The sequence below is a fragment of the Berghia stephanieae genome, chromosome 3 (assembly GCF_034508935.2).
Source record: "Berghia stephanieae isolate SIO BIC M18660-M18661 chromosome 3, UCSD_Bste_1.3, whole genome shotgun sequence".
Classification (NCBI taxonomy): Eukaryota; Metazoa; Mollusca; class Gastropoda; order Nudibranchia; family Aeolidiidae; genus Berghia; species Berghia stephanieae.
The window spans coordinates 102,316,519-102,327,500 of record NC_088362.1 but is presented as its reverse complement, the minus strand read 5'-3'; the positions used below and the strand labels follow the sequence as shown (position 1 = coordinate 102,327,500).

At 35.2% G+C, this 10,982-nt stretch overlaps 1 long non-coding RNA gene across 1 annotated transcript; it reads right to left on the bottom strand.

Moving 5' to 3' along the window:
* Nucleotides 1–6,632: 6,632 nt before the first annotated feature.
* Nucleotides 6,633–10,697, bottom strand: LOC144969018 (uncharacterized). Its single transcript, XR_013644714.1, has 3 exons — nt 10,558–10,697; nt 9,606–9,710; nt 6,633–6,771 (listed from the first exon to the last, which is right to left on the bottom strand). It is a non-coding gene; the product is annotated as an uncharacterized LOC144969018 (long non-coding RNA).
* Nucleotides 10,698–10,982: the final 285 nt, after the last annotated feature.

The window sequence follows — 10,982 nt, the reverse complement described above, 5'->3', positions numbered from 1 at the left end:
AAGAATGTAAGACATTGACACGGTACGGGGCCAGTTTGGGAAGGATGCAAAACGTGGACGTACACATTGCAGACAAGTTCCGTAATGGCCACGAGTGTGGTCTCGTCCTTTCACATTCATTAATTATACAGGTTTCATTTGCCTTGCATTAACAAATAATGAATAAGTAAGCAAATAAATAGATAAATAAATAAATAAATAAATACAGAGTAACATTTGAAAAAAAAAAAAAGAAAAAGCTAACTCGAAGAAAAAAGACAACCAATTTTGTCAGCCGACGTCTAACGTTCCGTAATGGCCACGAGTGTGGTCTCGTCCTTTCACATTCATTGATTATACAGGTTTTATTTGCCTTGCATTAATAAATGATGAATAAATACATAAATAAATAAATAAATAAATAAATAAATAAATAAATAAATAAATAAATAAATAAATAAATACATAAATAAATAAATACAGAGTAACATTTAAAAAAAAAGAAAAAGCTAACAAGGAGAAGAAAGACAACCTATTTTGTCAGCCGACGTCTGACATTCCGTAACGGCCACGAGTGTGGTCTCGTCCTTTCACATTCATCGATTATACAGGTTTTATTTGCCTTGCATTAATAAATGATATATAAGTACGTAAATAAATAGATATATAAATAGATAAAGAAATAAATAAATAGATAAATTAATACAGAGTAACATTTTTAAAAAAAGAAAAAGCTAACTCGAAGAAAAAAGACAACCAATTTTGTCTAACATTCCGTAATGGCCATGCGTGTGTTCTCGTCCTTTCACATTCATTGATTATACAGGTTTTTATTTGCCTTGCATTAATAAGTGATTAATAAGTAGAGGCAGTTGAGATATGGGTGTATAGAATAATTTTGAGTCTATCATGGACAGATAGGTGTACGAACGAGGAAGTGTTGGAGAAGGTGAGAAAAGGAAGAATATTGATCGATACCATCAGAAAGAGGCAGTTACGGTTTCTGGGACATGTCGTGTGGAGTAGAGACGGAATAGAAAAGTTGGTAACTTCTGGGATGATCGAAGGAAAGAGAGCTAGAGGAAGACAAAGAATGACTTATTTAAATAACCTAAGATTGGCCAAATGTGATTTTAAAAGCAACACAGATTTCATGCGCACCGCAGAGGATCGTGATTCGTGGAGACAGCTGATCGGCAACGTGCTCAAGAGCACAAGCCACGGTGGATGATGAATAAGTACAGAAATATATAGATAGATAAATAAATAAATGCATTTTAAAAAAAAAAAAGAAAAAGCTAACTCTAAGATAAAAGACAACCAATTTTTTCAGCCGACGTCTAACTCCGTAATGGCCTCGCGTGGTCTTCTCCTCCTTAAGAGATAATATGAAGATGACGTCACTCGGGTCTTTGTTATTGCTTTTTGCCATCCCCGTTTATGAGTAATTTTCACTTAACTGTATTAACCAGACTATAAACGTTCAAGGTTACACGTAGTTTTGTGTGTTTGTCCGTTATACCCACGGATGGCAATGTTGTGAGCTTCTTAGCCGAGCGCATACGAGGTCTTATCTATACAGGTTTTATTTGCCTTACATAAATGAATGAATAGATAGATGATTTAATAAATAAATAAAAAGCTATAAGAAAATAGACAGCCAACTTTGTCAGCCAGTCCTCATTTAACGTTTTCGTTAAATTATTATTTCTGTAAAAGTTTGAAAGAACAGCTTCCAAATCCAATGAAACTTGAGAAAACGTCTATAGATAGAATGCTGATGACGTCACGCAATGACCTACTTTAGTTCCGGATGGCAAAAGAACTTGGCTGGCTTGTAAACATTGATGTGAAACAAGCTCTAGTCCAATTTTTAAAACGTGAAACGTGCCAAATAACTGCATAATCATCGGATGCACTAGAAGACAGGGTCGAGATGGAGTCAAAATGTTCAGGTTACCATCCATTAGGAAGACGAAGGACCCAAAAATAATAAATTTAACCTAGCGGAGACAGTTGCAGCGATCAGAAGAAAGGGATTTGGCGATGGCTCAAATCTAACTTGCAGCCACCGAGTTTGCAATGATCATTTTGTTAAAGGTAAGAATTGATGGATAAATTAAAATCTTAAATATTATATATACGATATGAATTAATTTTAATTATTGTGAACAAAGCAAGTTTACTTCGCTCCAACATCATCATGTAGCCATTGTGGGCCATGGCCATAGCATGTCACGGAGTTGGCGGCAACCGACCAAGGTCCTTGCCTTAATTTCTGACGTTGCAAGTTTATGATTTAGTAAATATGTGTTTTATTCTTTTTCATGGAAGAGAAATCAAATCAAAAATTTCAAACTCGGTGGTCTAACAAAATCTACGGAGAGATTTTTCACCGATGTGACTTTTCTATGCGAAACTCCGAAGTTGGAGAAATCATCTGACTCATCTCAGACTCAGATGTAATCTGTAGTCTGTAGGCGGTCTAGAAGGAATCATTTTAATTTTATGGTCCATACACGGTCCGGATGGATGATCTTTTATTTGTTGTGTTTAGTTATCAGATAGGACCATGAATATTTCATGCATTTCTCGTGCAACATACTCTAAATCAAAACCAAATGCCTCATTACCGATAGTGATAGGGCTACTTTCGTTTTCAAGATTTGGCTTTTATGAGATTAGGAAGTCTTTCACTGTTGTTCTGATCATTCATTTTAGAATTATAATGTTCCAGTTTATAACTTATGCTTTGTCAAGATTATTTTATTGTGCATTTTAAAAACATGTTCTCCATTTGAAGAAATATTAAAAGTAAGGTTGCGTTTTTCTTAAGTTTTTTCTTTCCGTTCCTCCGTTGGTGGTGTATTGTAAAGTAACACGAACAAACTGCTTTTCTACACCGCTGTTGGACATGTAAATGCTAGTTTTTGACAGAAGTTTAACACGCTGCTTAGTGATTGCCAGTGTCAGTTTATAATGATAGTAATGATTATTTTTTTTACTGACAAAATTAATATAATAATTATTATTATTTTAAATTTTAATCCAAAGAAAGAAACAATCGACCTCTATCAATCCACTAAAATGACTTTTCATAATTTTCATAGTTAGAAACTAATTTTAACTCAAGGTGAGGATTAGTTATAATGTTTCGTATAGTCATTGAATTAGGGCCTTCATATGGAATTTTTCCCAAATATGACAATAATAATAATAAAAAAATTTCAATTAAAAAAAATTGTCCTTTGGGATCCCGATACTTTAATTGCAGCTATGTGGTATAGTTATCACCGTCATTTTGGAAGGATTAGGGTTCCAGACCCGTTCTGAGCAGTTGAGTCATTGGGAAAGGAACTTTATTCACATTCTCTCACCATACTCAGGCATAAATTGGGTAACTGGCTTTTAACATAGGCCTGTAAATTTGCCGGCATTTCTGGCAATTTCGATCTGCCGGAACAAAAAATTAATTAAAATACTTTTTCATTTTGTTTAACAGCCTATTGAATTGGTAAAATTCTAAGAAAATATTCTGGGAAATGGGGATTTTTGCTCATGTTATTGAAAAAGCTTCAGCTCGAGGATTTTCAGGCAAGTTTTTCAGGGGGCAGATGCAGGCCTGTTAAACAGCATTGTCTCTTTCCGGAAAAAATGTAATATCGCCTAACAAGCGCCATGTCTCGACCTGCATGTAAAGTCTTGCTGTTAATAATAATAATAATGGTATAGATTTATAGTGCGCCAAACATCCCTTCATCAGGAGGGCTCTGGGCGCAAAACATAGATTAACGTAATCATAAAGCCCTAACACAGTACACGAACAACGCTAATTATACACATAATCAAAAGAAAGCCTGTCGGAATAAGAATGTCTTCAATCGACGCTTGAATTCCTCTAGTGAAGAAGTGTTGGCTATAAACCCCTTGCAAAGCGCTTTGAACAAATTTTCATTTCATGGAAATTGCACTATATAATTGTTCTACCCTTGTTCTAATTTGACAAAGCTTGATGTAAATTTAACGGAAAGCTTAAGGATTGTAAAAAAAAAAAATTTAAAAATTGAGCTTTATATTATAGCGCAATATCCACTAAATGTGCTCAAAGCGCTTTACAAGGGGTCCCTGGTCAACAGCAACATTTAACATGTAGAACGGGACATGACGCCTTTTAGGCGACACTACAATTTTTCGGACAAAGAAAATGCTGTAAACGGCCAGGTATTCATTTTACACCTGAGTACGGTGAGAGAATGTGAATAAAGAGCCTTTTCCAAGGACTCAACTATGCGTCGAGCGCGAGGCTCGAACCAATGACCTTCCGATCCAAAATCGAGTGTCATACCACTAGACCACATAGCCACACAAGGACCAGGACCAGATTGTAATAGGCAAGAAATGACGTAATATATTTCAACAATCAATTTTTTTGCCTTTACAGGAAGGCCAGCATCACTGCTTGATGAAACTGATCCTGATTGGGTTCCAACGTTAAAGCTTGGACATGGGGCAGAGAAAAAAACAGACCATTACTCATGTCTTAAAGATAGGAACAAACGCAATGACTGCAGGCAGCAACGGCTCTAGTTGAACAATCAACAATTGGAGAAACTAGCTCAATCATTGACCATGTAAATGTAAGTGTATTGATTGTATCTGCTTAAAACAATATTTATGTAGGCATGATATCTCTTCCTACATGTTAATGTTAATGTTTCTGTTGGCTTGGGACATCTTGTAGAGTGCTTTGGGTGGATATTGCATGCGCTATATAAAAATAAAAGCAGATCTCACTCTCAGGAAATTTAATAGGTCCAAATCAAGCAATTTTTGGGGGGTAAAAAGTGAGATTAGCAACGTTTGTGCCGTTCATTACACTTTAAGGTCATTGCATTGCCAGTTGAAAGGAAGTTGAATAGAGAGTGAAAAGATTGTAGATCTATGCACATAACAATAGACAAAGGGCACAAAATCATATTTCATATTGTAAAGTTAAGACACAAATCTATGACTATGAGGAATGTAATAAGACAAAGGGGAATAGAGCACATATCAAGTGACTTCATTTGCTCATAAGGTATGTAAGGAATGCCTGTCTGGTGAGCCAGTAATGAAGTCAAAAGTTTGTCCAAATTGTTGGTGCAAGAACTGACATCAAAAGTTTTTTTTCAAATAACCAGACTGTACAAAAGCTTACATGGTTGAGTTTTAAGACTTTTAACTTCAGAGATAATAAATAACTGAACAAAAACCATCACTTCATTTGAATCAAAAGCTTTGTCTTTATTATGTTGATTAATTTTGTTTTATTGAATGAATGGGCAATGACAATTAATAAAAGAGGAAGATCCATTAAATTTGAGGGAAATGAAATGAATACTATTGTGAGCATGTCCTTCTATGCTATGGATAGGTTGCCTTTTAGGATAGTTCATACAAAATTAGAAAATCCTGAAGGTTTTTGTCTTTGACTATAGCGTTACAAATTTTAAAAATATAGATTCTCTTTATTCACCTCTAGGGAAAATTTGTTTTTGGAGTCTATTCTAAAGGGAGACTGAAATAACCCAGCCATTGCCGCAACACAGCGCCACAAACTGAGCTAGGGCTGAGGTGACTTGCTCAAGGCCACACAACGTAGTGACAAAGTGTTCTTATGATGAGATAGATAGAATTAAATGAGTTCACCCATATTGATTTATTCCTCAATTATTAAGATCTGGGAGGAAATGTTTTATTAACCTTAGCTAAATGAATATATTAATATTATAGTCTACATGTTATTTTTAATTGTCATTTCATTGTGGTAAAAGGCAATCTGCACAAATCAGCAGAATGACCAATCAAACGTTTTTTTACAGAAGCATGTACCTATTCCCTATGTACGTATGTACAAAATACACACGCTGGCAACAAATTAAATTTAAAAAATTAATAAATTATATGGCATAAAAGAAAAAACAAACATTCCCAGAAATGTAAAATATTATGGGCTAAGTTTGTCCATTTTTATTGGTTATAGCTAGCGGTATCTACAAGAAGTTGATGGTTAGGTGCAGCGCTTGTAACACTCAATGGAATTTCCCGTGTAGAGAAAACATATATGTGTGTTTTTTGTATACTGGTGTAGGAAATACAGTTCTTATTTTTTTTCTTTTTTTGGCGAAGGCCAATAATTGCCCGAACATTACAGTACAGCAGATTTTCTGAGCATACATAGTTTGATTCCACAGGTGATAGAATTACATTTAGTTTTTAAAATATTTGCGTGTTACTTGTAGAGTTTGTAAATAAATAGTTTTAGAATTTTTAGGTTTGCCAGTAATTTTGTGCTCGATGATAAATATTTAACATTTGCTGTACGGAGCAATGGTGATCCACAACTCTATTTTTTTAAAAGAATAGATTTCCACATAAATATGCCAAACCATTTTGGAATTCATCATAAGGTTCAGGCACTATTGGCATTTGAAGTTGAAGTCAAAGAAAATCTTTAAAAAAAAATTATTTTGACCTGTAAAATGAATGACTTGCGTATTTGAGGAAATGGGGCTTAAGTTTTCTTTGTTTTCAAACATATTAAAATATTAAAATTAAAATTCCCAGTGACACGATAGACGCCAGAGGTGGTAGGTCAATAATGTACTATTTGCTCTATGTATTAACTTAATCTTGGTATTTCTTTTACAGGATTGTGAAGACAGACATTTCAGGTTCCCATCTTGATGCTGAGCAGAAAGCACTTGTCGACACACGGAGTCCACTATAACCCAATTTTTGGGAATGGCGAACCTGAAACGAAAAGAAAGCAGTCAGACTTTTTATTCATTCTTTTCCAATAATGCTTGATTTTATATACCTTTGTAATCCTTTTCATTCTTTTCATTAGACTAATACATGTGTTAAACATTTTTACTTTTGCCCGAAATGTTTGTGAAAAAATTGTACTAGTTGTAGTATTACTTCTGTTACCATTATTATATAGCAATGACTATGAAAAATGTTTTTTTTTTCTCTATTTGAAGAAAATTTTTGTCTAAAATCCAAGCCCTATCTCCACTGAGTAAAAATGTTTTTGAATTTTGAAAATCCATTCATAAATAAACAAGATACAGTTTTAAAGGTGTCATTTATTTGGATGACCCGCAAAGAGGAAAAACACGCGAAAATATGGGACGCTTTTTCGGCATTTTTTTTTTCGACCTTTGGTTGTATCTTGCGTAATAAGTGGATTAAAAGATTGAAACTTGAAGAGCAAATTAGGATGGTGTTTTGTAAAATATGGGAAATGTACTCGTCATATTCATATGAAATTTTACAACCAAAAAGAAGAAATGTTCATGTATTACCTTGTCAGCGACAAAACCTCCACGCCCGGTAGTTTTAGAAATATTTTACTCCAAAGAGTAAAAATCTATTTTTAACGGTCTTCTGGTAATCGCACGAGTTTTGTCGCTTGACATAATCTAAAATGACCTTTTTTCTAACAGTGTGCCAACTTTCAGTCATATTCATAGATAAACAGCGTCGAAATTAATTTTTTTAAATAGCATATACGAAACGGCTTCGTCCCATATTTTGACGCGAATTCGGGCACTTCGTGAGCGAAAAAGAGGCCCAAAGATTTGTGCGGGATAGTCATTGCTATATTATATGTTCTGCAATAATATTCAAAACCTAATAATATTTTTGAATTGGCAAATAAAATAGAAATCCATTGTATATTTAAACATGAAGTTGGAGCACAATAAAGAAAATAAAGTACTGTAATGACTTTTTTAAAAATTTGTTTTATCCGTTGCTTTTGTAATTTGATGGTGAATGCTTGACTGAGTTCTCATTTTTCTACCCTGGGTGTGGGGTCATTGACCTTCCTTTGTGGGCAAGGTCATTATTGCTTTCTTCACCCCCCTATGTCTGTATTCCTTTTTCAGGTAGCTTTCTATCTTTGTTTTGGAATAAGATTACATGCTTTTTTTCCCTGTCCTTAGATGAGAGAGTGACAAATGGATGTAAATTTATTTTGTAAATTTATAATCAACATTTTATAAACAATAGACTGGGTGGGGTCTTTGACTTCCCATGGTGGCAAGAGGGCATGCTGTGTCCTCTATCCCTTATATTGTTTTCCAAGTTTCTTTATGTCCTTGTCTTGGAATGAGATTACTTGGTTTTGTCCTTTCCCTTGCCGGAGTCATTGGCTGAGAGAGAAACAGTCAAATGAATATTGTTGGTTTTGGGAAAAAAAAATAAATTTTTGTCTTGTAAATCAGTTCGCGTAAAATTTTTTTATTATATTATATATATATATATATATATATATATATATGTGTATATATAATATGGGGGGCGAAGTGGCCGAGTGGTTAAGGCAGTGCACTGTGATCCGGATGACCCAGGTTCGAGCCCCGCTTCAGGCACTTTCGTTTTTTTTCCTTGAGCAAGATTATTAACCCCCAATTTGCTCACTTGGACAACATGGGTGATTCCTGTTGACATCAGACATCTTGTTTGATGAGTTATCTATATTCCTTCGTGGAATGCCTAGGCGACGATATCTTATGATATCGCTGCGCAAAAGGCATAACGTAACTTAATATAATATAATAAAAAAATAATACGTGAACGTTTGAGTGTATTCCTCTTAGGGGGGACCTGTGCTTGTGTCAGGATGAGACTTTTGGGTGTTATCAGACTTAGTACACTGATAGCATTCTCTTGGAATCTACATTTGTTCCTCTTTGTCTTACTTTTCTTGTGTGCTTTTAATTGTAAATCTGGAAATTTTTACAATCCCATTTTATTCCTTTTTACTGGTGCTGAAATGTGTCGCAAGTGCAGTAAAACCCTTAAATCAAACATAAACATTTGAGTGTATTCCGTCTCTGGATGGAACTGTTAGGCGATCTCAAAACTAAGCACATTAATAACTTTGATCTACTTCTGCTCTGTATTTGATCCAAGCCCATTTTTCTTACTACGTATTTCGCAACAGCTTTTAATTGTGCTGAAAATGACCTGATAGTGTCGCAAGCACCAAAAGTAGTCCATCAGAACCATTAGGTCTATAGAGCCAGATTTCATCCCAGTTTCTATAGTGTGAAAATAATAACTTGTTACCCTTCAAATAGGGCGCTTTTCTATTGCCAAATTACTGCTGGGTGTACAAAAATAAAAGAAAGGGGAGGGGGTGGGGTCTTAATTTCATCTAGGATATATCTCGGTCTCTTTGATTGTGAAATGGGTGCTCTACCAACTGAGTTAACGGGACTGCCATGAGTCGCAAAACCATTTAAACGTTATGTCCGAACACACTGACTGAGCAAATGTGAGTAAAGAGGCTTTTCCAAGGACTCGACTGAGTCTCCCATAGTAGAACTTGAACCTATTAAAGAAGTTTCTTATTTCTTTTTTTTTTAAAGTTATTCATATTCTAGTTCAAGAAAATTCATTGTAATGAATATAGCCATGTGTTAAAAACCGCTATATCGTATTATCAATCCTGCATGGAGTAATATAAATAAATGTAGTAATCAAAATAATAATATGTAATAACAGTAATAATAATCATAGAAGTGAGATGAAAACGGGGGGGGGGGGGGGGGGGGGGGGGGGGGGGGGGTTACCTTAGCAGCTAGTACCACTTTCCCACAGCTAGGAGGCTTAAACCATTTTACATCCGTCACCCATCCATTGTAGGCCTGATTATAAGTAGTCAGTCCCCTGTAAGCCTGAAAAAAAAAATTGTGGCAATGGAGGTAATATTATTCACACTTAGTTAACAACAGTGAATTAAATTTGCTGTGAAATGTGGAGTACTCATCTGAAAGGTTATTAGAATTATTCAGAGAGACACAATTCCATAACTCAACATCAGCCGTGGGGCTAAAAATTATATAGTTTGGGGATTGAGTAAAATATCGAATAAAAAGTAGTCATTCAATGGAGCCGAAGTTTAACCTGGTTTGAAAAGCGCGAAACGGACCATAGTAATTGCTACCCTTTAGATAGGACTCTAGTCTATGTCAAAGTACTTTCCGCTAGATCTAACAGACTCAGCTACCCAATCACTGCTGGATTGACAAGGGGAGTGGGATTAGAAAAAAAAATATTCACTCGGGATCAAGCTCAGTCCCTTGGAATGGGGTGGGGCTTTTAAAACAGTCTTATGTGCATGATGTTTTGTTACTGTATTAATCAGTTTGATTTGGACGCGGGACCACATTGATTTCATAGTCATTGCCTGCCCTGGTGTTTTTAATTTAAATTATTATTTATAATCTTTTGTGAATTCGGAGGAATTCATCACCTTAAAGGCAAAATAGTTGAAATTTGAATGTAACCACAAAGACTCATTGATCCACTACTTAGACTGACTTAACTTAGACTAAACTTACTAAGACTAAGACTAAGATGATCACGACTCGTGAAGCAGGTCATATCATATTAATATTCCCGTGTCAGGTTCGACATATCTGTCTTCTGTGATTTTTTGAGAATAAATCTTACAATTAGCCGTGAATGGTGTAACATAGTATAGGTATAGCATAGGGAAACGATTAAATAATACAGACTTACCGTGAAATGTGTAGACCGTGTAGACAGAAACTTGTGGTCGTGACGAGGTAGTTCGCTACATCAAACGATGAGACTGGCTGTAGTTCCTAAAGATTATGGCACCAGTCGTGTTCACAAATGGCATAGGGGTCTACATCATTAACGGGAATTTTAAAAAAAAATATTTATGTCTAGAACCAGAAAAATATGGAAGATTATCGACAGAAACTAATATTTTACTATTCTACTCCATTGTCTTCCATTGCTTTCTGCCAGCCGGAAGTAAACTTCCACTCCGATCAGCTGTTTAACCGCATACTATCTATAGCAAGATATGAAGTGAGTAGAAAAGTGCCAGAAGACAATAGAGAATAAAAAATTTTTTTTCGCGGCGGTGGTGGGGTTTGAACCTGCGACCTTATTGGTACGACAACTCCGCCTGGCAG